This window comes from Cotesia glomerata, linkage group LG1 (genome assembly GCF_020080835.1).
Source record: "Cotesia glomerata isolate CgM1 linkage group LG1, MPM_Cglom_v2.3, whole genome shotgun sequence".
NCBI lineage: Eukaryota > Metazoa > Arthropoda > Insecta > Hymenoptera > Braconidae > Cotesia > Cotesia glomerata.
Genome location: NC_058158.1, coordinates 2,906,987 through 2,934,675, shown reverse-complemented (window position 1 = coordinate 2,934,675; position 27,689 = coordinate 2,906,987). Strand labels below are relative to the sequence as shown.

Here is a 27,689-nt window from a genome sequence, read left to right as displayed (position 1 = left end):
GTTCTCGCACTAGTTTAAGTACAGCTAAAGGTGTTGAGTATCCCGACTCGATCGTCTTCGAAGATCTAGCATTTACTTTCTCAGTACGGCAGCTAAGCGCCGTTCGAAACTTGTGTAAGTAACGATGATTTTATTTGCTACCATCGTTACTTACTTTTTTTTTTTTTTTTTTTTTTTATCGATACAACGGTATTTTTATAACCGCAATTTCACTTACTGCTTCTTGTCTTTACACTTCATTTTTATTTTTGAAATTTAACTGCACAGTTACTAAACCGCGAGATGCGTTTTCCCGATGGAATAAAAATTTAAAGGTTTTTTTCCCTGTTATTTTGGTAATTTTTATTATACTCCAATTTTTACAACTTATTACAGTGAAGTAGATGTTCGATATACATTTTCAAAGTAAAGCATTTAACAACACTATTTCGAACAATTTTTCAAAAAAATTATTTTGAAGAAAATTTTTTTTTCGATTAATCAAAAGATTTGAATCAATAAAAAAATTTCGACAGTAAATCGAAAGTGTAACTATGCACGAAAAAAAAAACTTAAATCAAGTAAATAATTTTGAAGAACTTCATCTTGATTTGAGTAGAAAAATTCATAAACTAAGAAATGTTTCTTGGTTTAAGTAAATTTTACTTGATTTAAGAATTTTTCATCTTGATTCAAGACAATGAAAATTTTCAAAATTTTTTTCTTGGTTTGAAAATTTTTTTTCTTAATCCAAATTAATTTATTTTACAGTGTGTATTTATGAAAATTTAAATTAAATTTGGCTTTTCGTATCAAATTATTGAACAAGATGAAACTTTTTCATCGAAGAAATGAAGTAGATATTAAATTAGCATCAAATACTTGACAGCTCAAGAAATAATTAATCTTTGCCTTCTATCTTCCTTGACAAACCTTGAAAAAACAAGCAGTTGGTCTTAAGATACTTGACGCGGAATAGCAATTGATTTGGTGTTATTCTTTAATCAATCGAATTCATATCAAACGGCACTTTGGCATCCATGCACAAATAATAATGGGTATCTCGTATCAAACCGAGAGGGTTACTTAATTCATTTATCGCGTTCCCCGATACGATGTACATATAAATAAATATACATATATATATTTGCGAAGGAATAGAGACGAGTCAATACCCTTTGGTAAACATCTGCGGACTTTGTGGGATAGAGGGCATAATCCCAAGAGCACAACAAAACTATCCACTTGGGTATATACTAAGCCTGTGCTCTAGTTTATACTTAAAATCTCCGTGAGAATTGTTTCCTAAGATTTTTCGCAGCATAAATAACTTTTTTGAGTCTTAGTGTTATTATTGTCCTTTATCCACTGTTATTATTTGTCTCAAGTTAGGGAACTACTGTTGATGGAATTAAAACTTGATGGTAAACAAAAAAATAAAAATTCTTCGTTTTGGAGAAGTAATTTTCTTGACTTGATAAAATATTGTTTCAAAAAATTTTTTTCGCGCGTTAAAATGATTTAGCTTTTCCAAAAAAGTTTTTTGGTTTTTCTCGATTTAAGATGATCAAACTATTCAAAATATATTATTGGTTCAATAATTTTTTTCTTGAAAAACAAATTTTTGAACTATACAAACAATTTAAATCTTCTATACTAATGAATGGAGAGCCGGTTTTTTTGTCCGTTTATACTACGAAAACTACTGAACCGATCGGAATAATACTTACACCATAAGATGCAGCGTGTTTCGAAGAAGGTTTTAGTATATAATATGGTGGTAATTACTTATCCGGAACCTATATTTTTTTGACTTAGAAAAAATGAATTTTTATTGTAACTAAATTTATTCTATTCGATTGTCATTTGTTTAAAATAAATTTTTTAATTCTATTGGTTATATTTACATACTAGGCAGATTTCTTCATTTATGAGATCTGCCATTTCTTTAACTGAAACTTTCAATGCTCATTACAAATTTTGTTTTTCATATCAATTATTACTCATTTGCGTAAGAAAGACACGGAAATGTTATAATGATTGCACATTGAAAGTTACAATGAATATTAGCTAGAATAATTACATGTATAAAAAGTGCATGCCAATTCGATAGAATTGGAAATCTGTGCAAGTCAAAACAATACTCTGATTAAATTTTAAGTTTAGATCTAAAAATGCAATTCTATAAAGCACCCAGAGGAGCGGGCGAGTAACAGCTAGTTTAATAATAAATAAGAAATTAATCAATAATGTACAAAATTTTTTATGGTAAAATTTTAGAACTAAAAGGTTATCTTAGAGCTTAAAAATAACGGACTGACGAAATAAACTCTGAGATACTGAATTAAATAAAATGATTTAATATTGCGACTGGTAGAAATATTAAATAAACTAGAATAGCGTACAGATAGTGAAGTACAAGTAATGTTTTGTTAATATAATTTTATACGACAGGCTGAATAATTAGCTTGCGGTCCTCTGTCAGTTGTGAGTGGACAAGTTGGTATTATATTGTGTCGCTGCTAATACCGGCGCGGGTGTTGCCTGCACTACTGTAGTCGGTACTATTACGTAGGTGTAGACGTACAAGTACCAGCTTATTCAACGGTACGGACGTTGAGATCCAAGAATCTCTTACTCTTATTATTCCTATTGCTATTGCTATGATATATTATATATATAACAAATTCTATATATATATATATATAGAGGAAGGAGAATACTCGCGGGACAAGATTTACTTAATATAACTAAACTGGTGAGTGTTAGGCTGTCAGAATAATCCATGGACAAAAGTAATAATGGACTTGAGTGCAAATGCGTCTCTTGAGTGCATGGCATAACTAATGTAAATAATACACACGTTTACTATTACTAGAGAAACGCGGAGCCCTATGTACCTACGTACGTACTTACACTATTCTCTTGAACTTAATTTTACATTCGCCCTTCTAGTGCGACGGTGTCTGTTCAACAAATGATATATCGTTTGCATATGTAATATTAATTGCCGCACTGGATGAAAAATATATTCGTCTCGTGAATTATTTCCACCGGCAGAGTTATGTCATGATTTTAATTAACATTTTTTATTTACTTCTACATACTCTATGACATGTACACTCAGTACCAGTACTTTTGATGTGAAATAACTTTTTACTGTTTGTTTTGTGTTGCTTGTTATTAATTTTTAATTTTTATCATGTTGTGTTTATTGCTATTTGTGATAGTGCTTCTTTTCGATGGATACCCTTTTAAAAAAAAAATTTTATGTCAAGAATATATACTCTATATATCTATATATTTTAATTTTGTATTTATACTAGTAAATGGAGAGCCGGTTTTTTTTGTCCGCCTATACTGCAAAAACTACTGAACCGATCGGAATAATACTTATATCTTAAGATACAGCGTGTTTCGGAGAAGGTTTTAGTATATAATATGTTAGTGATTACTTATCCGAAGCCTACATTTTTTTGACTTAGAAATAATGAATTTTTATTGTAACTAAATTTATTCTATTCGATTATCATTTGTTTAAAATAAATTTTTTAATTCTATTGGTTATGTTTATATACTAAGCAGATTTTTTCACTTATGAGACCTGCAATTTCTTTAACTGAAGCTTTCAATGCTCATTAAAAATTTTTTATTTCTTATCAATTATTATTCATTTTTGTAAGAAAGACACGGAAATGTTATAATTATTGCACATTGAAAGTTGCAATGAATATCAGCTAGAATAATTACATGGATAAAAGGTGCATGCCAATTCGACAAAATTTGGAATCTGTGCAGGTCAAAACAATACTCTAATTAAATTTCAAGTTTAGATCTAAAAATGCAATTCTATAAAGCGCCCAGCGGAGCGGGCGAGTAACAGCTAATAGTTAATCTTTATTAGTCTTTATATATATATATTTCTTCTGTGCGTGTGCTTGTCACTGAACTCCTCCTAAGCGGCTGGACCGATTTTAATGAAATTTGTTGTGTGTCTTCAAGTGGATTCGAGAATGGTTTAGATTCACAATTTAGTCCACGGAAAAATGTTTATTTAATTAATTCTTTATTTATTAAATTGTTGTTGATCTTGGAATGTTTTACATTGGATCCGGCAGACAGCGCTGCGATCGCAGTATCGAATATTCTAAAATATTTTATTATAATTTCAGTGTACCCAAAAGCGGGCGCAGCGATCAGATTCAAGAAAATTTTGAGTTGTGTTAAATGTCACGTGCTAATTGAAATATTACATTATAATAACGTTATAATAATAATTTTCATCGAAATGGTCCAAACTGTAACAGATCATTCAAATAAGCTTAAAATTTTTTAATTTAAGACGTGCGTACAGGGCAACGACTGTCGGGTCCGCTAGTATATGTATAAAAATCAACCAAAAGTTAACTATTAAAAGTTTATTTTTTATAGACATTTTATATAGTTTTTTGTTATTATTATTTATTTTATTTAATATCTTTTGAATATAAATTTTTCTTGTGGGGGTAATTAATCTTGACACTAATTTTTTATCACTTGAATAGAATGATGTCTATCGGTCTATTAATAAATCAAAAATTATGACACTAGCGATTTAATAAAAATTCAAAAAAATTGATAACCTACTTCAAGCTTCTATGAATTAGTTATCCTCAAAAATAGAAAAAAAACCTCTCATATTCATACAGTGTATAAAAAAGTGTGTTTAAAAGCCCAACGGTTGATCAATAGCTCTTTAAACAGACATATCTTTTAGTCGATTTTTAAAAAAGACGATAGCAATGAAACTCTCATGTCGTTGAGCGACGTCGTGCCTCCTTCGCTGCTCATAGAGCACGAAATCATGATGAAAGATTGATGAGATCACCTGATATTGCAAATCTAATAAATCATGTCTTTTTGTGCATTACCTATATACTTTACGACTTATATACAGATGATACTGAAAGTAATAAAAGTCTGACAAACATCGGAGTGGCTTTTATTTCTCTAAGACAGAATACGGAATCATTTCCTTATATTTCATTCGTCGAAAAAAAAAAATATTTTATTTTAATGTAATCTAGAAAACTCTCAATCCATACAAAAGGTTTGTAATAACATTTATTTTCGTGCTGCAGTAATGGATCTAGAAATATCGAGAAGTTATTAATGCATCTGAAAATACACATTCTTTTTTTACATTTATATTTTCATTTATATGAAAACAGTTAGGAGTACACTGTTATTTATTATTTAATCCGTCTAAAAAAAAATGCGATCAATAGACACGCAGCACTACACATTAGGGTGGTCGCTAAAAATTAAATTTTTTCTGGCGCCCAAAAAAATCCTTCCTTTTGACGAAAAACTACGGGAAAAATTTTGCTTTTTGATTTTAAACAAAAAAAACACGTGCCGACGGTCAATTAAAGTTCATTTTTCGATAAAATTATAGTTTTTTGAAATATTTGTCACAGTATTTAAATTTGGACAAAAAATCATGAAAATAGGCTTGTAGGAAATTAAATTCTCTACAAAACGGTTCCTTTTGGTTTTAGATGAAGTTCATATCCATCGAGATAATCTTATCAGTAAACTTATCAACTCTATTAAGTCGGTCATTTTAGCATAAAAAAACTTTATTTTTTCGGAAATATGAAAAATTTTATCTTGCTTATTCTATAAACTCACATGAAGAAGGTCTTTTCCAATTCCTTTCTCAATCATTTGCTCCCAATTATCCTGTTACGTGAATACTTCACGTAATAATAACCGTAACTCCTATTCTATCCCGCTTCACAGCATTATTTAATTTTAAAAATGTGGACCGTAAGATGAACGGTGTAGCGTAATGTATATAGAATAAGTGAAAAAGACATTTGGTATAGGCCGGGTAGCTCAAATGGTAGAGTAGCCGACATGTCTTCATAAGGTTCTGGGTTTGAATCCCAGTCCGAGCTATCCGAATTTTTTCTCGCATATTCTATAAACTCACATTGAGAAGGTCGTTTTCAATTCTTTTCTCATTCCCTTGCTCCCAATTATTCTGTTACGTGAATGTGGAACGCTTCGCGTAATAATTACCGTAACTCTTCTTCTTTCTCGCTTTACTTACAGCATTATTTAATTTTAATTTATAGATTTAGACCAATTTAATAGTCTAGACCTTACGGAAAGGCGCTCCACACTCCTAGGTGGAAATATGAACAAGATTGATCATAGATAACTTAACGATAGAGGTTTCATTTGAAAACTATGAAATTAAAAATCATTTATTCATGTCAAAATATGGAGAAAATATCTAAAATTCAAAATATTTTGAGAGAATTGTTCATATTTCTGGAAAAATAAAGTTTTTAGTGCTTAAATGACTGACTTAATAGAGTTAATAAGTTTACTAATAAGATTATCTCGATGGATATGAACTTCATCTAAAACCAAAAGGAACCGTTTTGTAGAGAATTTATTTTCCTACACGGAGAAAAATTAATTATACTACCTACTATACAAAAATAATAACTCCTACTATCTAAAATAGTAATAAAATTAATTAGTAACAAAATAATAGGTGGTATCATTGACAATTGTAATAGTTACTATTAATAATGGTAACGATTACTATCGAAAATAATAATTGTAATTATTATAAATTATAACTGTTACAATCAAAGATGGTAACTGTAACCATCTCAGGTTGTAAAAATTCTGAGAGAAAAAATAATATCAATTTATTAAATCTTTTATTTACATCCATATTTTAGCTAATGTACATTTCTTTCTTTGAAATATTAAAATATTTTAGATTCTCTTCAAAATTTCTTTTTTGAAATTTTTATTTTTTTTTTTAATTTGAATTTTATTGAAAATTTTTATTTTTTTGGAAATTCCAAATTCTTTTTGAAAAATTTGGCGTTGAAAATTGTTTTAGACAAATAAAAATTTATTTTTTTAATATATTAATTTTTTAATATTTCAAATTAATAAATTAATTTTTTTAATATTTTTTACTAGCTTAAGTAGTAGTTATTATTATTACTGATGGTAACTGCAATCATCAGGTTATATTAGGAATTACGATTTTGATAATAGTAGTAACTAATTAAAATAATAACAGTTATTATTACTGATTACCATCATAATAGTAGTAGTTACCATCAGGATGGTAAATACTACAATTCAGATAGTTTACTTAATTATTTAAATAATATTTACTACTAGCGAATTCAGTTAATAGATTTTAACATAACTAGATAATAAACTATACTATAAATTTTCTCCGTGTACTAGCCTGTTTTCAAGATTTTTTGCCAAATCTAAATACTGTGACAAATATTTTAAAAAACTATAATTTTATTGAAAACTGAACTTCAATTGACCGTCGGCACGTGTTCTTTTTGTTTAAAATCAGAAAGCAAAATTTATCCCGTAGTTTTTTGTCAAAAGAAAGGATTTTTTTTGGGTGCCGGAAAAAATTTAATTTTTAACGACCACCCTACTACACATATATACATATACTTTATTATTTTTGTTTGAAACAGAAATGTCTCTTGCATTTTCATTTAAAATCACAAATTTTAACATCAATTTTCATAAAATATTGTACCAAGAATATCTAAAGTAAGCTTCTAAAACTAATATGTAAATTCATGTATGTACTTTACACATATGTATCGAAAATACATAGACGATATGTACTTTTACTCTCGCATACATTACGTCATCAGTGATGACTCATCACAAACCAATCTCGAGGTATATCGGCGAGGGTGTTAAACCCGTTGACCTGATTGCTACATCGCTTGATCTTCTACATTTAATCGCAGCTTCTATTAGGCGCTCGCAAATATAGGCTCCAATATATAATATATATCAACGAATACACGTTCATATAGTACCTATTTTAATCAAATATCTACCAATGTTCGTACATTAGCTTAATAAGGATTTACGTAGCATACACAATTATCATCATTATCATATCTATCATTTTTAACCTTAATTCCATTTTAATAATTAATTGATGATTAAATATTATTTTAGCTTAATTTAATTGTTGAACAAACCTGTAAGTTCTATCCTTATATTCTTGAGAGATAATTGTGAACTATTATGAATGAAAACGATTAAAGTTACTTATTTAAACTACTATCACATTAGGATCTGAAAATTTACATTTACTAAATTAAATCGTAGAAATAAAAAGATATTTTTATAGAGAATTACTTTTTTTTTTTTTAATTTTATAAATGTTAATTATTAGCATCATTCTTCACCTGCATGCAACAATTTCATTATTTTTTTTAATTATTGCTTACACATCCGTTAAAAAATATAAATTTGTTAGCATAATTCTTAATATCGTTTTTAAAAGTCCAATACAGAAATAAAAATAACTTGGTTCAAGACAATATTTTTTTTTTTTAATATTTCAGTCTCGTTTCAAAATATTTACATCTCTTAATTAAAGAAAATTATAACTTTTGGATCGTGATAAAAAATATCCCTTCAAAAATTTTATTGTTTTTACAAGAGGAATACATTTGACCTGAAGATTTTTTTTCCTCTGGGTATGAGGCTAGTAAAATTAATTCAAGATAATTCTGACTTTTTTTAAGAATACGACATTTTTTCAATCAGCTTTTAAAATTTTGAAGGAAAATCTTAAAAACTAAAAAAAAAAAAATTTCTGAAACAACAAAATCGGCTTTATTCATACGAGTTTATTTATTTCAAACATATTTTTCTTAGATGAAGTAAATTTTTCTTCGTGAACCAACCCCTGGTTAAAAATACTGATTGAAAAGAATTAAAAAGCGGTCACTCCATGCAAACCTATATCTATTTATATAATCAAAAGAATTCGAATTTGATTATTTTTAATTATTTTCAATCAATATTTTTAAACAGGGACGGCTCATGAGCACTAAAAACGAAACGAAATAATGTAACATTAACAGAACTATTTGAAAAACGATCAGCGTAAAAAATTCCACGCATCACATAAAACATAAAATGTAAATAATGCGTTTATTTGAATTGGCGAACTACGTAGATGAAAATTATGCATGCGCACAATACTTAGCGATCGCAGGTACAGTTTAACGTTCCAGTTGAGTATCATCAAACGTTGTTATTCTTTCAGCAACATTTTATTAAAATTTGTTTGCATACTTTCAATAAATAAATGAAATAAACCAAATCTATGTTAATAAAATACATTTCATGATCAATGATATAAACTTTCAGTTGCGCTGGAATGAGAATTCGCAATGAATATTGCACCAGTGGGACTAGGCATGTTCTGTTAATGTCCGTGGATCTGTGTTTGGCTGTGTGATATGAAAAACCACATTTTTAAATAAAAGGTTGTATCCATAAACTTTTTATTCCATAAACTTGCTTTTTGCCGGTAATATTTTTGATAAGCGAACATCCTATCCGTAATTTAGTAAGCTCTGCTGGTTACTGGCAATTAATCAACAGTACAAATACTTCATGTTCGTACATCATGTTTATTTGCGCGATAAGTATAGATATAATAAATACATGGAAAGTGAAGGATATTCATTTATTTATAAAGCAAAAAACTAAAAGCAGAGCGTAGTCTGATGGATAATTGGAAAAAAACTCTGATTAAAAACATAATCAATACTTAGTTTTGTTATTTTATTTTTATTTTATTTCATTTTGAAACGAGAGTGCAGCTGAACAGTTTCCAGAAAAAACTCAATTGAGTTCTGACCACAGTAGCTCGGAAGTATTGAAACAAAAGTTTTAACTTGTATAGACGAAAAAAAATAAAAATGGGGTGGATTGTATATATTTAGCTTTTTATGCTTATGTATATAAATATATATATATAAGACAGAGACGACGTCTGCATCGGTGTCGTTATCGTTCTCACTATTATTTGCTTTTAACTCCACCCGTCTCTTATTTAACTCCGTTGTCTTTCTCGTTCTCAGTTTGTTTGAATGCACAAAAAAAATTGAGAATAAAAAATAAAAATCCAGATGAAAAAATGAAGGAAAGAATAAGTAAAGAAAGCGCGGCTCTGCAGAAACAAGAAAGTGGTGAAGAAAAGTGAGAAAAAATAGTATAGCTAAAATAAACAAAGAAAAATTAAAGAAAAAAATAGATGAAAACATAGCTATAAGCGATAGAAGAAACTTTTTCTTCAAGCAAAGGTGGGGAACAATCTTTCGAGTTAATCAGAGACCAGCGTGCCGAGGTACTATACTATCTCTGCACCGTCTTCTCCACTTCCTCGGAAGTTTGTCCGCTGGATACAGACCGTCAATGTTTGAGGACCGGGTTTTACAGAAAACGAGTAGAGTTAAGGGAGAAAGAAAGTCTTCGTAAATGAGATTCAACATCTACGTACAGTAAAGAGTATTAAAAAAAGTATTTGATCTAAGAATAAGTCCAGGAAATTTTTACATCCGACAAAAGTAGATCACGTGCGAAAACTTAAGATTTATAAAAGATTCTGTAGACAAAAAGTTTTACCAATCCTTTTTTTTTTGACTATTTTTTATCGGCGTAATTACGTTTTCATAGCTTAATTTGATTGACTATTTAATCACTTAATGGTATTCAAATAGCCGGGTGGAAAAACGCGGTGCTTGCACTTTAAATGAATTATCATTTCATCGGAATATAATCTTTTAATAAATTTAAACTTTATCCAAACTATTACCGCTATAATCATTTTAATTAACCATAATATCTCTCTCGTTCATTTAGTAACAACTTTTCCATCAACGCGCTTGTCAGCTAATCCCCGCGACTCGGTTTTAACCGCGATCTACTTTACAGCAAAAGACAGTATAGGTGTATTATTAAATTCGCTTTACAGTTAAACCTTAACGGTTTACCGCGGTGAATTTAGTTCGGATTTTGTCTCGGTTATGAAATAATATAACGTAGACTTGCCAGCAGCGGTAGATAGAAGCTGTATGCTGTGACATTAAATATTTATTTCATTCAACTCACGTACCATTTTCCGCTCTCTACGTACGCAATGTCCCTTCATGGTAATTTACTTATCCTCTACCCAGTTCTCTTGATCATATAATAGTCATTACATTTACGTTAATGACTCCATGATGATGACGTTATTCTCAACTCTAATGATCTGAGTCACAGATATTTATTGCTTGTGCTTTTTAGAGGGGAGATTAAATAAAGGGAAAGCAAATTCTCATTCATTTTCATTTACAACCTTCTATTATTTTTTCAATGCTGTGTCTACTAAAAGTAAAAATTGACTAATGTAAGAACCGTTTTCTATCAAGATTATTAGTATTTTTTTAGTTAATGATTATTTTTTCAATGCATTATCATAAATTTGAGATTTTTGTACAAAACTTTTGAATTAAATGTGGAGATTGACAAAATAAAGAACGATTAGATTAAATAAGGAACTAAAACTGAGATGATAAATAATTACTAACAATTAAATGAAAAAAGAGATTTTTTGATAAAAGATTTTTTTGGAAAAAAATTTGTATTTATTTTGTAGTATGTTAAACAAATTTTTGGAAAATTAACGCAAATAATTACGATTAAAGGTTTTTTTTTTTTTTTCTAATTTGGGAATAATTAAAATAAAAAGTTCAATAATTTTTTTTTTTATTAAATTGATGGAAAATTTTTCACTGTCTATCACTTGACAAAACAAAATTTTTCCTTTAAAAAATTATATAGAAAGATTCTCTTTCTGCATAGCGAAGGAATTATTACTTACTTATAAAGTTTGTCAATAAATAAATTATTCATGAATTCAATTATGTTAAAACCAAGCAATTTATCGGACTTTTTCCAGCCAGTGAATTAAAGCACTGGCTTTGCAAGGTTAATTTTTTTTCATTAATCACTTTAGCAAGTGCATCAACATAAATTCTCCGCATACATATAAGTAGAGTTGGGTTGAGTTGAGTTAAATTTAGAGGTTCGTGGGGTTGAAAATATACATAAGCAACCCCGGTTGTCATCACAATTTCAATTGACCCCCTGCCAACGCGGCAGATGCGACCGCGACGCGTGCCGCGTCGAGATGAAAGATGAAACGAGTCCGACGAAATTCATTCTCCCTCGGGGGGTGTGATGAATAAGAAATAAAAAAGTCAGTGGAAAGGATAAAGGATGTAGGGCTCGTAGGCCCTTCATAAACTAGACTAGACTAGAGTGAACTAAAAACGGTCGAGGGAAGAAGAAAGGGATGTTGTCCTGTTTATTTAGTTCGGTTTTGTATTTTATTTTATTTTATTTTATCAGAGCGTGGTCTATATAATGTAGTTTATTTTTATTGTCTGAGTGGCACAGGTTCAGTGGAACAGGTTCTCAGGGATGGCAAAAGCGTGTGCTTATTTCAATGGCATTGTGTTTTTTGGGGGATGGATACAATATACGTTCAATATATTGTGGTTCGCATTGACCGTAAGCCATAAAAAAACCCACTTGACTGCATGTACGTACGTTCTACTCTCATCCAATCCGAGTCATGTGAAGCTTTAAAAAAGGTCACTTGTCTGACTGAAATTGATTATCCAATTTATGTCTATTTATTATACAATGTCTTCATTAAACTGACACCTTTCGCATCGAGCCATTAAACTCCTTTTCATTTTTTCATTATTCCCACAGACGTTTAATTTGATATTAAATGACTTGATGCTTGATTAATTAACATATAAGTTTTAATGATCTTAAATTAACAAGGCGTTTTAAATAGTGTCAGATGGATCGAATACCAACTTTCATTAAAGTCACCGGTGAATTATTAAGCCCATCACCGTCGTTTAATTACTAATCATTTATAACCATTTCTTATATTACGTAACCAACGATTACGTTACACTGGAATTATTTAATATAATGTTTTATGAAGACTAGAATAATAATTATTTTAGATGGTTTATTTGTACTAACATTTTAACAGCAAATTATTTACTTTTTTATTGTTTTACTGTCAGTATAATAGAAGTAAAATCGAAAGCTTAAATTGATAATTATTAAAATTTAAGATTGGTTAGAAAAAAACCCGTGAATAAATTTTCAGATATTTTAATCACGATATGCTAATATCACGATATGTTAATTGGTACATTTTTAAGAAAAAAAAAAAAATCATCGCACTGAGAAAACAGTTTTTTTGGCTCAAATGCGCAGATTTATTTGAAATAAATTAAAAATATATATTTAATGTTAACAAATTTCTTTTATTCAAATATATATTACTTTGAATCAAATACTACCTCATTATGGTTTATTTAACTGAATCGACTCATTTATTTCATTTAAATAAAGATTTGTTAACTATTAACAAATCTCGCTTTAAGTAAATTACGCTTGGTGTCGCTACGGTCGCCACTGTTATTTCTCGACGTGATTTGTAAAAAATAAATAATGAAAATTAACTCAGTTTACAAATGTATTTGTTTAATTTTTGTAGAAATGAATAAAATAAAATCAAATATATATATATATGCTTAGACAAATATGTATTAAAATAGTTAACTATAATAGACATTAATAATTATGATGCTGAAGTTAGCAGACAGCTGTCAATTTTTAATTTTATTACAGATCAACGATAAAAACATATTTTAATGCACTTGTAATTTTTTAATTTTTAGACGTGGAACTTTTTAATTAAAATTTTTTCGTGATAATTTTATTATTATAAAAGTCCTAAAAATTGACAGATGTCTGTTAATTTATGAAAATTAAGTTAGCCGTCATCTAAAAATTTTCAGAATTTTTTTTATTGAAAAAATTGTTACAAAAGAAATTTTTTTAAAAAACTTCATTCGTAAAAAACTTGAAAAATTATAAGTACAATTTTTAAAAAATATTTTTTAGATCTAATTTAATAAATAAAAAAATAAATTAAAAACGTCGACTAACTTTATAGTATTATTGTTAATTTCAGTATAATTAATAATTCTAAAAGAATTGCCCATTTAACCTCAAACGTTCGATATGTCTACTTTTACTACTTTCCTAACCTAAAACTAAAAATCATTGCTTTGAGTATATTCAAACATACCATTTATTTATAGTTAACAAATCTGATTTAGTTGAAATATATCATTTCAGATTTCATTCAAATATACTGTAACTTTGTCTCAAATAAATCAATTTATTTGTATCAAATAAATATTTCTTGTGATATTTAAATAAGAGATTTATTTATAGTTAACAAGCCTCATTTCATTTAAATGAACTGTTTTCTCCGAAAATCGAAAATTTTCAAAAATTGGGAAGTTATTGTTTTCACCCCGTTTTTCGAAAATCGAGTTTTCATCAGATCTCGACGTTTTGAGGTCCTAGGAAGCTTTCTTGACTATTTCCGCGGTGATGTCACCGTGTCTGTGTGTGTGTGTGTGTATGTATGTAAATCTCTCATAACTTTTGAACGGATCATCCGATTCGATCGAAATAAGTGGCGTTCTGAAGAGTACCTTTGCTCCTAGAATTCTGATGCTAATTTACAGAATTTGAGTCGATCAATTTTGAGAAATCTCAAAAATAAAATTTCCAAAAATTCGTTTTTTTGAAATATCTTTTAAACGGCTGAACCGATCAATTCAAAAAACTAATCAGCTCTTAACCTTAAAAAATCACGTCGATTGCCACCAGCCCGGTCAAAATCAGTTGATTTGTTCGTGAAATATCGTTGTCGAAAAAAATTGGAAAAAATGTTTTTTTCAGAATTTCTATGAAATTTTTAGTCTGACCAGTTTACGCTTAAAAATTTTTCAAAGAACTCAAAAAACTGCGTTGAATGCCGTAAACCGCGAGAAAATCGGTTAATTCATTCAAAAGTTATTGCGGTTCGAAAATTCAAAAAATAGTGTTCAATAAAAGTTCCAATAGTTTTTTGAGCTCGAAGAGCTCAAAATTACACAAAAATTATATTTTTGAGCTCGAAGAGCTTAAAAAATAAGTGAATTTTTGAGCACTTAGGTATGGAGGTAGCGGGAAGTTGCAGGGATGGCCTTTAGGGTCAACCGTTTTCCTAATTTTTTTACCACTTTTATCTCACTATCATAAAAAAATTTCACTGTAAAAATCATTCTTTCTCTTCATTACATATCATGTTATCTCGATCAATCGCTATTCATGTGATATAATGTATTATGACTGCGCCGATTGGTGTGTCAGTGAAGAAACAGATGGAGAATTAATCCTGTAGGTGTCAAAGCATTTGAATACTGTGTTGATGCTGTTGGTTTAGAGTAATCTGTTCCCTTGTATAAACTCTATTACAATAAAGAGGAAGAGAAAGAGGGATAGGGAAAGAGGAAGCTTTAAGTACTCAGTAGTTGGCGTGTGAGCTGTCGGTGGTTGCAACAGGAACAAGGGTAATGTGTAATATGGATGCATTATGTATGTTTCATTATAGTAATGTTTGATGTCGAGTTATTTTCTACCTACAATCGGTTGAGTAGATGAAAGCTCGCGTGATGCTTAAAACCTTTTTCTCTTTCTCTTTAGTAATATATCGTATGACAGTTTTTTACATATTGAACTTTTCATATTGTGTCGATCAAATCTCGCTAAAAGTACGGTAGTGTTTCATTATTTTTATGACCTTCTTATTGTATTTTATAACATTATATTATCAATCATACTGCAAATATTTGCACTATTTTTTATTAAAGATTCAACTTTTGTCATTTTAGGATTTAATGTTCGTCAAGCCCTTATACTTACGTGAGTCGAAATATTCTGTACAATGAGGCTGTCGTGGGTTGCGTATTGCGGCGAGAGGTATAATCGAGATTTAACTGAGCGTGTCTTGTGGCATTACCATATACGTGACTAGAAATAAACCGACAATATAGACCTAAGAGTCGCAATTAGTCCCGATTTATCAATGTCTAGTTTCACTGAGCTTATTGAATTTCCAGCTTATCATCACGCAAAGTTAGAATCCTAGATCTCGACATTTTCTTTAATAACTTGCTCTTTATCAAGCCAATTTTCAACTCTTCCGCATTGCTGACAATTCTACAGAAGATTCATATCTGTATTAAAAGTTTCTTTAAACTAATATAATTAATCATGCACTTAGTTTGAAATTTCGTGGTCTTATGAATGAAATTTGATGACTCTTTTGGGTTATTTATTTAGTACATACAAAGTCAGATGCACATTAACATTCAAAAAAAAAATTGAATGAATGAAAAAATAATATATAATCTACTTTTATTGAATTATTTATTCAAAAAAAAAATATTGAAATATTCACTTGTAAGTGACAGAGAAAAAAGGATGCAATGATTAATCGTATACCAAATTCACCAATTATAAAAGTTGTTCAATTATTGATGAAGGAATATTCATTATAAATATTTATCAGACGAATGGAGAACAATATTTCACCCGTTAGTAGAATTTGAATTATTTGTGGTATTTAATTATTAAACAGGATTACGTGTTTTTAGCACAATCAAACGTAGGATACAGTGCTTGAAAAAATGAGCGTTCTTATTAATTTTTTATTTATTACGGATAAATAAAAAGTAACTTTATTGAATAATAATATACTCATAATTCCATTATTTAAAATCGTTTCCGATGGCATTTTAAATTTAAGGTAAAATCAGGTCACGTCTATCGTAGGATCATATAGCTTCAAATCAATCAGGTAATTTTTCAGGCGGAATTTTAAAAAGTTAACATTGTGATAAGAATTGTGAGCGATAATTTTAGCTTTACATTTAGTAAAATAACGTTTCAGTAAGTCATAAGTTTATTCTGATAATTAATATTTTCTATTTTTACGTTTATTCATTAATCCATGACGGTGAATCACGAATTAGTAAGTATTACAACGCAGTTTTATTTTAATTTAAGCCAAGCACATGGTACGTTTCTGTGTTTTCACCTATAAAAATACACTGCAGCGATTTTTTCCACTAATTTATTTAGTCTATTCTAAAGATATTTAAAATTTACAATAATGATGTTTTATCGGATGATTCTTTTTCTGCATCAACTCTACTTGACGTATTTTTGTATATTTATCTCACCGTATTTTAGATACTCTATTTACATTTCATTTAATTAGTTTAACATCAAGTAAAATTTACTTATAATAGTGTTGTTCATTTCAACGCGCAAATTAAATTCATTCCACGTAATTTATGATTAATTTATGAAAATGAGTAATTTTAACAGTTTATTTATTTTTTTGTTAAATTTAATTATAAATTTTTAGCGCTTGTGGATCAATTCATTCACAATCATGAATTTTCTGTAGTTTTTAATATAATATAATTATAATAGAATATTTTAATGAACATTCAACCTCATTCAATTACTTTATACTCTAATAAAAATAATAATTAACTTATAAAAGCTGAATAAAATCAATAGAAAGTTTTGCATAAATAAATAAAGACTATAAAATGTAGTTACATTTACAATATCCAAATGTTAGAAAAAAACTCGTTATTTTCGAATAAAAATGAGATCATATCATGATGGTGTGCATTATTAATTTTTTTTGTGTAAGACACTTTAATCAAATTGTTAAGATATTTCTAATGTATAAGCAGTTTTGGCCTACTTAAAAAAAATTTAATTTTCAGTAGTAGACATTTTATGACGCAAAATGAAATTTGACTATGTTTCGATTTTTAAAATATCAAAAATTGCTATGAAATATTAATACTTGTGATTATTAACAGAGTTTATTGATGAAATAATAACATTAAACAGAATTTAGATTTTTATTTGTATATTTGTATTTTGTAAATTTGTAATTATGACAAATTTTACAAATCTACATATAAATCTAAATCTATTAAAACCAGTTTTTAGGAGAAAAAACTCCATCAAATAAAAATTAATTAAACAGGATATTCATAATGACGATTTTTATCTTACAGACAAAAAAGAATTGATATAATATTCATATGACCCTCATATTTGTGTCAAAATATCAAATTATTCATGATATTCATAATGTATATCATTATTATATAATTATACTAGCTGTTACTCGCCTGCTCCGCTGGGCGCTTTATAGAATTGCATTTTTAGATCTAGACTTGAAATTTAATTAGAGTATTGTTTTGACTTGCACACACTGATAGAAGGATTTGTTTATAGTTAAAAATATTTGTTAATATTTAACAAATCATTTATTAGAGACCACTTTTTAGTCCTTAACAAATATTTCTTAGTATTTAAAAAGATTTATTAATATTTAATAAATGAATATCTGATTTGTTAAATACAAACAAATCATTTTAAATACTAAGAAATATTTGTTTGATACTAAAAAATGGTCTCTAATAAATAATTTGTTAACTATTAACAAATATTTTTTTAATACAAATAAATCCTTCTATCAGTGCAGATTCCCAATTCTATCGAATTGGCATGCACCTTTTATCCATGTAATTATTCTAGCTAATATTCATTGTAACTTTCAATGTGCAATCATTATAACATTCCCGGGTCTTTCTTACAAAAGTTAATAACAATTGATATGAAAAAAAAAAATTTGTAATGGGTATTGAAAGTTTCAGTTAAAGAAATTGCAGGTCTCATAAGTGAAGAAATCCGCCTAGTATATAAACATAACCAATAGAATTAAAAAATTTATTTTAAACAAATAACAATCGAATAGAATAAATTTAGTTACAATAAAAATTCATTATTTCTAAGTCAAAAAAATATAGGTTCCGGATAAGTAATCACCAACATATCATATACTAAAACCTTCTCCGAAACACGCTGCATCTTATGGTATAAGGTATAAGTATTATTCCGATCGGTTCAGTAGTTTTTGCAGTATAACCGGACGAAAAAACCGGCTTTCCATTTATTAGTATAGATATCATTTTCACATCGGAAATTTCTTGATAACAGTTTTTCTAATAATTAATTTTACCTAAAAGAAACAAATAAATTTTTATAACTTTCTTCCGTTTGACAAAGACACTCTCGCTGCAGTCTCTTCAAAATTTTTGAGAACTCCATCACGAATATTTATTCCAAAAAAAAGAAAAACCTAAAACCGAAAATAAATGACAGTAACAATATTTCTCAGCAAAATTGAAAAGTATAAATAAAAAATGGCCGTAGCCGGTATTGACAGCCGTGAGTCACGTGGATTTTATTGGAAGACATTTGGGCCATTAGTACACATGACCGAGTCTGTGCGAAATTAGTTGCTATATATTTCAAGTGCCGAAGTGTATTTTTATTCAAGTGCTCACGCACGCGACTTACCCCACGTATTTGTCGTGCTGAGTGTTTCTCCCTCATATTCGGTTGGCTCATTCGACTCCCAACACTTAAGCCAAAGCTTACCGAAGTTCAGCCCCCATCAGTCTTCATCACTCAATAATACTACTGTACTGCTACTATCAAGTATAAGGCACTACACACTTTGCATTAGAGCATTCAATGTCCATTAGCGCCGGATCCGTTTCGCCGTACGTTTATACACACACTTGAGCCGACGGAATCTTTTTTCATGTGCATATTACCCTCCGGGGGATGCTCAAGCTAAGCTACTCCAGAGATTTAGACGCAGACGCTTAAAAAAATATTTATTTCGTTGTCTATCTCGCTGAGTAAAACCGGCCATTTATTAAAAGATTATTGCTGAGAAACTGCATACATAAAAGAATAATTAATTTCAGCAAATGCACTCTGTATACACTGTAAAAAATTTGCGGAGTAAACACAGATTAATTGCCGAGTAGATGATTACTTAATTATTTGTTTGATCCTCTCAAAGTGAAATTCATTTCAAGGAAAAAGATTATTAATTTAAAATATTTATAAAAAAAGTTATCCCGCGCTTTTTTATCGTAATGATGAATTTATTTAAATATTTTTCATATAAATTTGCCAAAAATTAATTTCTTAAAAAATAAAAAACAAGACGCCTGTTCTTTCACTATTTTCGTCTGAATAATGACAGCAATAAATAAAATGTTTTACACCCTCTTCGGATGTAAAAAATGTCCGCGTTGATGTCATACTTTTCCGTGTGATCAACGGGGTTGTCATTTTTTCATGGGGCGTCACATGAATCAAAGGCAACGACGCGTCAATAGATTCACCCTCAAGTCATTTCTTATATTTATAAAAATAATACTCGCCCGTTTATTCGTTTATATATTTAAACACCGAAGTTCATATTTGTTGTTATTTATGCGTAAGCTCCATTGTAATGTTTGCATTATAATGCTCGGGTTACTTTTTTCTATGTGAGTATTTTTTCATCCCACATTTGTAAAGTGTTATTGTCCGAATAACAGGATTATTGATACCAGAGACGTGTTTTTATTTTTTATTTTGTTTTATGGCCGATGAATTTTTTGTTAAATCGCGAATACCGAAAATTGTAGCCGGAGAACGAGGATCGTTGAGCAAATATAAAAGTTTAAATTCACGCATGGGCACGAAGGTGATTTCCTATCTATCAAAACGATTTTACATTTACCATTTTTGAGCTTCCTTTGACACAGAAGCTTCAATGTGTTATTTCCCGGTTATATTTTATCTTTTCTTTCTGTATCGATCTCAGAATCATGGGATCTATATTTTTTACGAATTAGGGTGACAACAATTTTCGATTAAAAGGCTCAAAAATTTCTTTACGTAGATTTTGTTTTAAAAAATTTACACTAAAAATTTCAAGAAGGGTAACCGTTCACATTTCAAAGAAAATAATTATTTAAAATTTTTATAAATAAATTGCTTTTATAAAAAAATATATAGCTGTATGTTGAAAGTTTTTTTGCACAAAAAAAAATATTGGTAAAAAAGTTGATACTTGGAGCAATTCGTTACATTAGTATAGTAAAAATATTTTGTATCGATTCACTCCAAAGAGAAAAATTAAGATGAAATTCAAATTTTTTTATTCGATTAATTTAGATTCAAAATATTTATTTATTGACTTAACTTTCTTTTTATGTACATTCTTTCTCAACCGATACTTTTTGCACACACAATATTGTTTACAATTATAATATCATACCTATTTGACTAACTTGCATTATATATAGCTTATTGTACAGTATTAATATAGTTTAAAAACAGTATAATTTAGTTCATGGATTTTGCACGAAAAGTTTACAAAAAACCTGCTTATGATATAGTTAAAAATAATTATTCTATTGATAAATGCATACTACAAGTCACTATATTATCTCCGTCACACCTCTCTGCAACCGTACAAACCTATCCCTACTTTTAAATATTCGCCATTCTTAATCATTTATATAGCATTTTATTTAATTAAATTTATTTTTGCATGCATATTAATGAATTTTTCAATTACTTAATTACTTAAATAATTATCTTTGTAATAATTAATAATTTTTCATAGAAAATTATTATTTTAAAATTTGTTCTTAAGATGCTGATTAAATCTTCATACTACCGCAGTTATTGAAGTGAAACTTCTTTATCGACGTATGAGAGAAATTTTATAGCAATGTAAAAAAAAATCGTCACGATTTTCGGTTACGCGCCATGTTTTTTTTTTTTTTTTTATCAAAGTTTAGTATAGCGCCGTAAATAATAAATCTAGTAAGCATTATTAATTCTAAAAACAATTAAAAGAACAAATTAAATGATAATTTAAAAGTAAAACAAAACACAATTGTTAGAAAATAAAAATATATATACGTACATCTTTTTTTAATTATTTGTTTCTAATGATTTATCTATTCATTTTGAATTCTTTAAAATAATTGTATGTCTACAAGATTAACTGTCATCATATAATTGTATTACTTTGAATAGATAATTCCAATTATTTACTCATACACGGAAAAAAAAATTTCGTTCTGGTAACCTAACTGTAGAGTTACCACAACTATACATAGTTTACTGTTCGTTGTAGAGTTACAGTAACAAAATGTTATTTAGTTCTGATAACTCAATGTTGTTGAGCTCTCAGAGCTCTACGGGATTGTTCTCAGAGCCAAACGGTATAGTTGGGAGCGCTGTACGTTGCGCAGTAGTGGAGGGCGCTGATATGTTTCATAACCTTCTAAAATGACAAACAGAATTATTTTGTTACTCATCCATATTATTAAAAATATATGAGGACAATTAAGTTCCCAATTTATTTATTTAAAGAAATAGGTTTTTTTTTTTGTCAAATTGAATTTCATTAGAACAGTTTTGTATTTATGGTTTTTCAAGGTTCATTTGCAGTGACTGTTAATTTAATTTATTAGTTGAATATATTGTAATAAGTAATAAGTTATCGGAATACATTAAAAAGACCCCACTTAACACAAAATAAAATTTGTTTTCATTTATCTATCTTTTCTTGTGCATATACGGTAGTGATTTTATGTTCAATATTTATTGATATTTTAAACTTTTATTAATTTTATCAACCGTGATTTTTATTATAATTCTTCTAACCCGTTATCACCTATTCGGTCATTTTCATGCTAGTATAAATCTAATTTCAAGTGGATGGAAATTTCCATCTTCACTAACAATTTGAGATAATTCGTCTTCGGATAGTTAGGTCGATGGGCAACCATCGAACTTGAACACTAGTTAGCTGGTGAATGCTAGTATCTGTTCGACTATATGTTAAGTATTAACGATGGAAAGCTACTGAGAATAAAGGGCAACTTTGAAAAATCCATGAAAAATTAACCAAGCCAGGAATCGAACCTGGATCTCCCCGATTACATGTCAATTACCGAAAAAATTCAATAACATGTCAATACTACGCTACCTCCTCCCTTTAAACTCCATACTACGATTGACAACTACTGAGAGTTAAGTGTATACTGAGAGAAAGTAAGTGGAGAATGACCCGGTAGCTTAACTGGTAAAGCATCCTGACATGTAATCGGGGAGATCCAGGTTCGATTCCTGGCTTGGTTAATTTTTCATGGATTTTTCAAAGTTGCCCTTTATTCTCAGTAGCTTTCCATCGTTAATACTTAACATATAGTCGAACAGATACTAGCATTCACCAGCTAACTAGTGTTCAAGTTCGATGGTTGCCCATCGACCTAACTATCCGAAGACGAATTGTCTCAAATTGTTAGTGAAGATGGAAATTTCCATCCACTTGAAATTAGATTTATACTAGCATGAAAATGACCGAATAGGTGATAACGGGTTAGAAGATTTATTGATATAATTAAGAAAATAAGATAATTTTGTGACGACCATATTTTTATTTTACAAATAATTTTTATTTGTAATATAAGTTCTATTATTATTTTATTTCTATTATAATACTATTCTTATTTGTCATATACAATTATTGTTGGCAATATAAATTCGTTCTGCCGCATTTATTTATTAAATTATCAATGCTAAATCGTAAAAAAAAATTATCAAACAGACTGCCAAAAATTTGTTATAGTCTTAGAACGATCCTGTAGAGTTGTGAGAGGTAAATAACGTTTAGCTCTCAGAGCTCAACGATGTAGAGTTGCAGGAGCCAAACGGTATTGTTACTATAAGAATACGTTAACCTACTGGAACTTTTTACAACTAACTAACTACTATAGAGTTCCTATAGCAAAATTTTTTTCTCCATGTAACTTGTGTAATTGAGTAAGTTATTAAATATCTGCTTTGAATTATTTTTACTAAGTTATGGCATGAAATATGAATATTAAAGTTCTTTATATAATTTTTGTAAACTGATTAACTAATTTTTAGATTAAATAGTGCCAGAGTCTAAAAATGACAACAATGGTAATGATGATGAGATCATAATTGATGAATTACAATAAATATAATAAGAGCAATGATAAAATTAATTACTCATATTATTTGTATGCATGTCTGTAATACTAAAATAGCTTCAATTTAATCCGGAAAAATTTTCTTTTTTTAAGCCTCATCTACCCAATTTCTGTGAAGCTGTAAATAGTAAAAAAATGATATGTCATAAAGAAGTTTCACTTCTTACCTGTGTACTCTGGTACCCGTGTAAAAACGTCTTACAATTGTCTTAAAATTGTCGTTTGTTTAAGATCTTAAACGTGACACAAACCAAGATAATTTTAAGACTCTTTTAAGACGCCAAAAAAAAAAATTCCGAGAGCAGATTTTTGTAATTTTTTTTCTCGAATTTTTTGGGAAAATTAATTTTTAGACATTTTTTAGACGATTTTACGACTTTCTAACCGCAATATTTTTGAGTAAGATGTTTTTAAATTGAATTTAAAATTGTTAAAAAACTATCTACCGACAATTTTAAGACTTTTTTAAGACGTTCCGTTTTAATGTTCCAGAGCTCTGTCGCTGTTAGCTCTTCTTAAAATAGTCTCAAAATTTTTTTTTAAGACTAATTTAAGATCATTTTAAGACAATTTAAAGACGCTTCTTAATAATTTTGCGTCTTTAAATAGTCTTAAAAATCTTAAAATAGTATTAAAAATCTTAAAATGTCTTAAAAAATTATCAAAAAATTTCCAGGCTTTTTTAAGATGATATCACAATGACAGCTCCGGAAAATTATTATGGAGCGTCTTTAAATTGTCTTAAAATAATCTTAAATTGGTCTTAAAAAAATCTTAAAAATAAATTTAGACACTATTTTTAAGATGCGCTAACAGCGACAGAGCCCCGGAACATTAAAACGGAACGTCTTAAAAAGTCTTAAAATTGCCGGATGATAATTTTTAACAATTTTAAATTCAATTTAAAAACATCTTGCTCAAAAATATTGCGGTTAGAAAGTCGTAAAATCGTCTAAAAATGTATAAAAATTAATTTTACAACAAATTCGAGAAGCAAAATTTCAAAAATCTGCTCTCGGATTTTATTTTTTGGCGTCTTAAAAGAGTCTTAAAATAGTCTTGGTTTTGTGTCACGTTTAAGATCTTAAACGAACGACAATTTTAAGACAATTTTTTACACGGTACAAATACATTTTTTTATTGTAAATCTAAAGTGCTTTACTTTTGTAAATCATTAATAATTCAAGCTACAAGAAACCATGTTATAATTATCTCAGAATAACTGATAACTTTCTTGTCAAAAAAACGATAATAGATTTAATTTAAAGTGGAAGTAGAAATGAATTTATAATGTTCACAACTGACATTAACATCATACACTGTAAAAAAAAACCGGTGTGAGTCCATGCGGTGTACGGTGTTAAAAATTCCGGTGTTAAATTCAACACCGAAATCAGTGTAGCAGTAACACCGTTCGCGGTGTAAATATTTTTTTTCGGTGTGATATCGGTGTTATAAATTTTCCGGTGTTGATAATATTTTAACTAACACAATTTTTATAATTAAACTTTTTATGTAAATTTTTGATCCGTTTTACTCTAACACCATTATTAAAGGACAATTTTAGAACATCATATAAATAATCGTAAACTCCTAAATAGTGCATTTTAGTAATTATTTCATAAATTTTAAGTATTTTTTTTAAGATTTTCGGAATACTTCTAAAATAATTTTAGAATCAATGCAATTTATTTGAAACAATTTAGTTGAAATTTTGTCCTTAAATCTTATGTGGAACCTTTTTTGAATAATCTTAAAACATTTTCTTAACTATTTGAGATCAAATTTTGAATACTTTTGAGACATTTTTCGGATATTTTTGAGATAATTTTGGAACATTTCTTGGACCGTTATCGAGTGTTTTTACAACAAATTTGAAACATTTTTAGAACAATTTTACGACAATTATGAACGTTTTTTAAATGATTTTCCTAGAGAATTTATTTTTGCACAGTTGTATATTTGTCCCGAAATTAATGGATGAAAAATTTTTTGTACAATTTCAGGACGTTTTTAGGGCAATTTAAGAATTTACAAATTACCCATTTACGGTGAAATTCAAAGAATTTTCTTTTATAATGATAATATAATGCTGTTGTGTAAGCTATGGGAGATTATGTGTTACAATATGAGTTTATGTGCAAATGAAATATCTGAAAAAAAAAGCAAAGTTATCAAATTATTAATTTATCATGTTTAAAACATCCACTATATTGTAAGAAACATCATGGTTACGATAAAAATAATTATTATAATGTTCCCAAACATTTAATATTGTAAATATTATTTAACTTGTTGTATAACATTCATTAAATCGATTTCTGCGTAATTTTATAAATCGAAAATTCTTAAATAAATTTTACTTGTCTCATTTTGATAAATATTGAATATTAATTGTGTTTTATGGATCATGTAATATTCATACTCCGATACGGTGTAAATTTATTCTACTGTTACACCGGTATTACACCGGTTACACCGATATTACACTGGTTTAACACCGGCTTTTTAACACCGCAAAAGAGCACCGCTACACCGGTGTTAATACACAGGTGTTACATAGCGGTGTTAAAATGAGTCTATTTTAACACCGCTTTTTCTACCGTGTATATCAGAATTAATTTATTTTATGATTTAATTTTAGCAATATTAAAGAATGATGGTTGATTGCGAATTAGGTTATTATAATTCATAATTCATAATATAATCTTCCTTGATTCTGGAAATCTGATTCCGTCGGATTTAAGATAGAAAATGAATAATAAAAAACAATAAATTTTTATTTTCTTAACTACAGATTATGCGAGATTTCACCAAGTGGAAAAGTTGGTTGGTTGGTAACTCGTGAGTTAGCGTCCCATAGGCACGGCACCGCACCAGTAGATATAGAAGATGAATAAAACGGTGCGACAACTTTTAAGAATATAGTCCTCGCCCCGGCGACTTTTCCTCTTTTTACCTTCTCTTTTTTTCTCATCCTACTGTTACGACTCGACGATTCCCGCTACGAGATCTCGAAATTCAATTTAAATTATAATCATAACTGTTGTATAGTCCCTTGCGGCCTGCCTCGAGTAAATTTAATTAATAGAACAGCAGTGGCCCTGCTGAGAGAAGAAACTCAATGAGATCACTATCTCATTAGATGAAAGTAGTTTCCGCGCACCACCATCGGTATAAATATTACTATTTTCTATTTATACTTTAGTTTACATGTGTTATTAAATATTTACAATAATACTAAGAGAAATTTTCGATGCTGATTTATGGATTATTCGTATTTCAATTTATCGCCAGTTTAAATTATATTACTCGTTGTTAATTCAACATTTTCGTGTCGGATTACAAACTGATATCATCTACTGATTCTTATCGCTCAAAATTAAATTACTAGTTAATTATTTATTAGGGAATTAAGTGTATTATTTAATTTTAATCGTTATACAATTTCAGAGAAAAAATCATAATTTAAAAGTTAATTTCTTGACACCTCGCTTTAATATTATAAAGAAGAAAAAAAAGTTAATAATTTTTTATAAAAATTAAATACTCACCTAAAATTTGAAACAAAAAATTTTCAAGTCTATTATTAAAACAAAGATGTCCCTGATAGAATAAAACTTGCAACTCATGAGAGCAAAATTTTTTCATTATTTACTTCCGTTTTTCCATAAATAAATATTGAGAACCGGTAACATGAAAAATAGATTTAGTTCCGGTGTTATTTATATTCTGCAGTTGAATCACTGAATACCTATCGGAACAAAGCTCCCCAACTTTTTAATTATTTCCAATTTGAAATGAGGTTCTATAGCCGCCCGAGGGTAATGAATTTGAAAATCCGAACTAAAAGTAAGGAGCAAAGACTTAGGATAATTAGTTGATTGTCTGCAAACGACAGCGCATTTACGCGAAGTATACCTAACGGCAAACATAAAATATTGGCTT

General features: G+C 28.6%; 1 long non-coding RNA gene across 1 annotated transcript; it reads left to right on the top strand.

Moving 5' to 3' along the window:
• The first annotated feature begins 8,467 nt into the window (after positions 1-8,467).
• LOC123261647 lies at positions 8,468-23,608 on the top strand. Its single transcript, XR_006508720.1, has 3 exons — positions 8,468-8,480; positions 20,161-20,167; positions 23,513-23,608. It is a non-coding gene; the product is annotated as an uncharacterized LOC123261647 (long non-coding RNA).
• Positions 23,609-27,689: the final 4,081 nt, after the last annotated feature.